The sequence below is a fragment of the Mytilus edulis genome, chromosome 1 (genome assembly GCF_963676685.1).
Source record: "Mytilus edulis chromosome 1, xbMytEdul2.2, whole genome shotgun sequence".
NCBI classification, from domain to species: Eukaryota; Metazoa; Mollusca; class Bivalvia; order Mytilida; family Mytilidae; genus Mytilus; species Mytilus edulis.
The window spans coordinates 24,368,713-24,375,295 of NC_092344.1; the positions used below are offsets into that span (position 1 = coordinate 24,368,713).

General features: G+C 36.7%; 1 long non-coding RNA gene across 2 annotated transcripts in view; it reads left to right on the forward strand.

Annotated features, from left to right (window-relative positions):
• Nucleotides 1-6,327, forward strand: part of LOC139528618 (uncharacterized) — a 56,657-nt gene extending 50,330 nt beyond the window's left edge. For both annotated transcript variants that reach the window (XR_011665647.1, XR_011665645.1), the window contains one exon: nt 5,810-6,327. This is a non-coding gene — a long non-coding RNA (uncharacterized lncRNA). The remainder of the gene's footprint in view (nt 1-5,809) is intronic.
• The last annotated feature ends 256 nt before the right edge of the window (nt 6,328-6,583 follow it).

A 6,583-nucleotide genomic window follows, 5' to 3' on the forward strand; every position in this document is an offset into this window, starting at 1 on the left:
CCTTTGCACCTAGTGCGGACAAAACTATTGCCGTACAATACTTGTTATTAACTTGTATGTAAGGTAGCGGGGTTGGGTGTCTGTTCCTAAATTTGGACCTACGTTCCAAAAAAAACCGTGCCGAAGAACACCTTGGGTTTCTTCTCCAGTATACCTCAGCTACCCAGCTTCCCTTTGCACCTAGTGCAGACACACGTATTGCCGTAGAACATTTTTTTATTAACTTTTCTATAAGTGTAAGGTAGACTGTAAGGTTATAAGACTGACGGACTAAATCTTTGAACCTACTTGAAAACAATAAACTAAGCCGTAGAACACACTGTATTTTTTTTCTGAAGTAGACCACAGCTACACAGCTTCCCTTTGTGCCTATTGCGGACAATTATTTGACGTCAATATTTTTTTTTATTAATTTTTCTGTTAGGTGTTGGGGGGGTTGCCGACATCAATTTTGCACTTTCTTTCAAAAAAATAAACTAAGCCGAAGAACACCCTGTGTTTATTCTCAAGTAAACCACAGTTAACCGACCTTCCTTTGCACCTAGTGCGGACAAAAGTATTGCCGTACAATATTTTTTATTAACTTTTCTGTAAGGTAGCGGGGTTGGGTGTCTGTTCCTAAATTTGGACCTACGTTCCAAAAAAAAAACTGTGCCGAAGAACACCTTGGGTTTCTTCTCCAGTACATCTCAGCTACCCAGCTTCCCTTTGCACCTAGTGCAGACACAAGTATTGCCGTAGAACATTTTTTATTAACTTTTCTGTAAGTGTAAGGTAGACTGTAAGGTAATAAGACTGACGGACTAAATCTTTGAACCTACATAAAAAACAATAAACTAAGCCGTAAAACACACTGTGTTTTTTTCTGAAGTAGACCACAGCTACCCAGCTTCCCTTTGTGACTATTGCGGACAATTATTTGACGACAATATTTTTTTAATTAATTTTTCTGTAAGTGTAAGGTAGACTGTAAGGTAATAAGACTGACGGACTAAATCTTTGAACCTACATAAAAACAATAAACTAAGCCGTAAAACACACTGTGTTTTTTTCTGAAGTAGACCACAGCTACACAGCTTCCCTTTGTGCCTATTGCGGACAATTATTTGACGTCAATATTTTTTTTATTAATTTTTCTGTTAGGTGATGGGGTAGGATGTCCGACATCAATTTTGCACTTTCTTTCAAAAAAAAAAACTAAGCCGAAGAACACCCTGTGTTTTTTCTCAAGAAAACAACAGCTACCCGACCTTCCTTTGCACCTAGTGCGGACAAAAGTATTGCCGTACAATATTTTTTATTAACTTTTCTGTAAGGTAGCGGGGTTGGGTGTCTGTTCCTAAATTTGGACCTACGTTCCAAAAAAAACTGTGCAGAAGAACACCTTGGGTTTCATCTCCAGTATACCTCAGCTACCCAGCTTCCCTTTGCACCTAGTGCAGACACAAGTATTGCCGTAGAACATTTTTGTATTAACTTTTCTATAAGTGTAAGGTAGACTGTAAGGTTATAAGACTGACGGACTAAATCTTTGAACCTACTTGAAAACAATAAACTAAGCCGTAGAACACACTGTATTTTTTTCTGAAGTAGACCACAGCTACACAGCTTCCCTTTGTGCCTATTGCGGACAATTATTTGACGTCAATATTTTTTTTTATTAATTTTTCTGTTAGGTGATGGGGTAGGGTGTCCGACATCTATTTTGCACTTTCTTTCAAAAAAATAAACTAAGCCGAAGAACACCCTGTGTTTATTCTCAAGTAAACCACAGTTAACCGACCTTCCTTTGCACCTAGTGCGGACAAAAGTATTGCCGTAGAACATTTTTTATTAACCTTTCTGTACGTGTAAGGTAGACTGTAAGGTAATAAGACTGATGGACTAAATCTTTGAACCTACATAAAAAACAATAAACTAAGCCGTAAAACACAATGTGTTTTTTTCTGAAGTAGACCACAGCTACACAGCTTCCCTTTGTGCCTATTGCGGACAATTATTTGACGACAGTATTTTTTTTATTAATTTTTCTGTTAGGTGATGGGTTAGGATGTCCGACATCAATTTTGCACTTTCTTTCAAAAAAATAAACTAAGCCGAAGAACATCCTGTGTTTTTTCTCAAGTAAACCGCAGCTACCCGACCTTCCTTTGCACCTAGTGCGGACAAAACTATTGCCGTACAATACTTGTTATTAACTTGTATGTAAGGTAGCGGGGTTGGGTGTCTGTTCCTAAATTTGGACCTACGTTCCAAAAAAAACCGTGCCGAAGAACACCTTGGGTTTCTTCTCCAGTATACCTCAGCTACCCAGCTTCCCTTTGCACCTAGTGCAGACACAAGTATTGCCGTAGAACATTTTTTTATTAACTTTTCTATAAGTGTAAGGTAGACTGTAAGGTTATAAGACTGACGGACTAAATCTTTGAACCTACTTGAAAACAATAAACTAAGCCGTAGAACACACTGTATTTTTTTTCTGAAGTAGACCACAGCTACACAGCTTCCCTTTGTGCCTATTGCGGACAATTATTTGACGTCAATATTTTTTTTATTAATTTTTCTGTTAGGTGTTGGGGGGGTTGCCGACATCAATTTTGCACTTTCTTTCAAAAAAATAAACTAAGCCGAAGAACACCCTGTGTTTATTCTCAAGTAAACCACAGTTAACCGACCTTCCTTTGCACCTAGTGCGGACAAAAGTATTGCCGTACAATATTTTTTATTAACTTTTCTGTAAGGTAGCGGGGTTGGGTGTCTTTTCCTAAATTTGGACCTACGTTCCAAAATAAAAAAAAACTGTGCCGAAGAACACCTTGGGTTTCTTCTCCAGTACATCTCAGCTACCCAGCTTCCCTTTGCACCTAGTGCAGACACAAGTATTGCCGTAGAACATTTTTTATTAACTTTTCTGTAAGTGTAAGGTAGACTGTAAGGTAATAAGACTGACGGACTAAATCTTTGAACCTACATAAAAAACAATAAACTAAGCCGTAAAACACACTGTGTTTTTTTCTGAAGTAGACCACAGCTACCCAGGTTCCCTTTGTGACTATTGCGGACAATTATTTGACGACAATATTTTTTTAATTAATTTTTCTGTAAGTGTAAGGTAGACTGTAAGGTAATAAGACTGACGGACTAAATCTTTGAACCTACATTAAAACAATAAACTAAGCCGTAAAACACACTGTGTTTTTTCTGAAGTAGACCACAGCTACACAGCTTCCCTTTGTGCCTATTGCGGACAATTATTTGACGTCAATATTTTTTTTATTAATTTTTCTGTTAGGTGATGGGTTAGGGTGTCCGACATCAATTTTGCACTTTCTTTCAAAAAAAAAAAAAACTAAGCCGAAGAACACCCTGTGTTTTTTCTCAAGAAAACAACAGCTACCCGACCTTCCTTTGCACCTAGTGCGGACAAAAGTATTGCCGTACAATATTTTTTATTAACTTTTCTGTAAGGTAGCGGGGTTGGGTGTCTGTTCCTAAATTTGGACCTACGTTCCAAAAAAAACTGTGCAGAAGAACACCTTGGGTTTCTTCTCCAGTATACCTCAGCTACCCAGCTTCCCTTTGCACCTAGTGCAGACACAAGTATTGCCGTAGAACATTTTTTTATTAACTTTTCTATAAGTGTAAGGTAGACTGTAAGGTTATAAGACTGACGGACTAAATCTTTGAACCTACTTGAAAACAATAAACTAAGCCGTAGAACACACTGTATTTTTTTCTGAAGTAGACCACAGCTACACAGCTTCCCTTTGTGCCTATTGCGGACAATTATTTGACGTCAATATTTTTTTTTATTAATTTTTCTGTTAGGTGATGGGGTAGGGTGTCCGACATCAATTTTGCACTTTCTTTCAAAAAAATAAACTAAGCCGAAGAACACCCTGTGTTTATTCTCAAGTAAACCACAGTTAACCGACCTTCCTTTGCACCTAGTGCGGACAAAAGTATTGCCGTACAATATTTTTTATTAACTTTTCTGTAAGGTAGCGGGGTTAGGTGTCTGTTCCTAAATTTGGACCTACGTTCCAAACAAAAAAAATGTGCGGAAGAACACCTTAGGTTTCTTCTCCAGTACATCTCAGCTACCCAGCTTCCCTTTGCACCTAGTGCAGACACAAGTATTGCCGTAGAACATTTTTTATTAACTTTTCTGTAAGTGTAAGGTAGACTGTAAGGTAATAAGACTGACGGACTAAATCTTTGAACCTACATAAAAAACAATAAACTAAGCCGTAAAACACACTGTGTTTTTTTCTGAAGTAGACCACAGCTACCCAGCTTCCCTTTTTGACTATTGCGGACAATTATTTGACGACAATATTGTTTTAATTAATTTTTCTGTAAGTGTAAAGTAGACTGTAAGGTAATGAGACTGACGGACTAAATCTTTGAACCTACATTAAAACAATAAACTAAGCCGTAAAACACACTGTGTTTTTTCTGAAGTAGACCACAGCTACACAGCTTCCCTTTGTGCCTATTGCGGACAATTATTTGACGTCAATATTTGTTTTTATTAATTTTTCTGTTAGGTGATGGGGTAGGGTGTCCGACATCAATTTTGCACTTTCTTTCAAAAAAATAAACTAAGCCGAAGAACACCCTGTGTTTTTTCTCAAGAAAACCACAGCTACCCGACCTTCCTTTGCACCTAGTGCGGACAAAAGTATTGCTGTACAATATTTTGTATTAACTTTTCTGTAAGGTAGCGGGGTTTGGTGTCTGTTCCTGAATTTGGACCTACGTTCCAAAAAAAATGTGCAGAAGAACACCTTGGGTTTCTTCTCCAGTATACCTCAGCTACCCAGCTTCCCTTTGCACCTAGTGCAGACACAAGTATTGCCGTAGAACATTTTTTATTAACTTTTCTATAAGTGTAAGGTAGACTGTAAGGTTATAAGACTCACGGACTAAATCTTTGAACCTACTTAAAAACAATAAACTAAGCCGTAGAACACACTGTATTTTTTTCTGAAGTAGACCACAGCTACACAGCTTCCCGTTGTGCCTATTGCGGACAATTATTTGACGTCAATATTTTTTTAATTAATTTATCTGTAAGGTGATGGGGTAATGTGTCCGACACCAATTTTGCACTATCTTTCAAAAAAATAAACTAAGCCGAAGAACACCCTGTGTTTATTCTCAAGTAAACCACAGTTACCCGACCTTCCTTTGCACCTAATGCGGACAAAAGTATTGCCGTACAATATTTTTTATTAATTTTACTGTAAGGTAGCGGGATTGGGTGTCTGTTCCTAAATTTGGACCTACGTTCCAAAAAAACTGTGCGGAAGAACACCTTGGGTTTCTTCTCCAGTACACCTCAGCTACCCAGCTTCCCTTTGCACCTAGTGCAGACACAAGTATTGCCGTAGAACATTTTTTATTAACTTTTCTGTAAGTGTAAGGTAGACTGTAAGGTAATAAGACTGACGGACTAAATCTTTGAACCTACATAAAAAACAATAAACTAAGCCGTAAAACACACTGTGTTTTTTTCTGAAGTAGACCACAGCTACACAGCTTCCCTTTGTGCCTATTGCGGACAATTATTTGACGTCAATATTTTTTTTATTAATTTTTCTGTTAGGTGATGGGGTAGGGTGTCCGACATCAATTTTGCACTTTCTTTCAAAAAAATAAACTAAGCCGAAGAACATCCTGTGTTTTTTCTCAAGTACAGAAAACCGCAGCTACCCGACCTTCCTTTGCATCTCTACATCTATATGCTTTTGAATGTCATTAATTTTTGATTTTCTGACAGAATTACTCTGATATTTAATTTCAGGCTGCTAGTATATTTGTACATGTACATTGTACATGCAAATGGAAGGAGTGATCTTGGAATGTTCAACTTTACTTGGAAACTATTGGAAAAGTACTAACAGAATTTCATGAGAAGCCAGTATCATCTAGTCTTGCAATTGGGAACTATGTGTAAAGTGCTGCCACAATCCACTTCAGGAGCTAAGATCAACAATAATTTGGAACTACATATGCTTTAGTGCTGTCAAAATCCTTAAAAAATCCAATCAGAAGGACCTTCTTCACCTACATGTTTGAATGATGAATATATACATGTATATATTGAGTCTTATTATATAAAGAAACACTGAAGAAGAATAAAAAAAAATGAAAATATAGAGTTGATCAGCTAATGTTTGTACAATGCATGTACATGATTTATAAATGGCAACAATACTTACATGTATACTAGTACATTGAAATTTAAAACAATGTTAATAAATGTTTTATAAATTTGATCTCATAGACATTTAAGGAATAAAACCAATAATGTATCCAAAATTTGATTTTATTTGAGCTGGGTTTTTTTACGCCCTTTAAGTTTACAGGACTTATTATGGTATACCGTTGACTGTCCGTCATCAACATGTCAGACATATACTTAAAAATAATTAATACTAAAATAATGAGTGAAAAGTACATGTTGTAGATAAACTATGTGCATGTAATAATTTACAAATATAAGGAGTACTGTACATGTCTGTCTGGCAATTGTCATTCACCACATAATATTATACATTTTTATGGTTCATTGGTC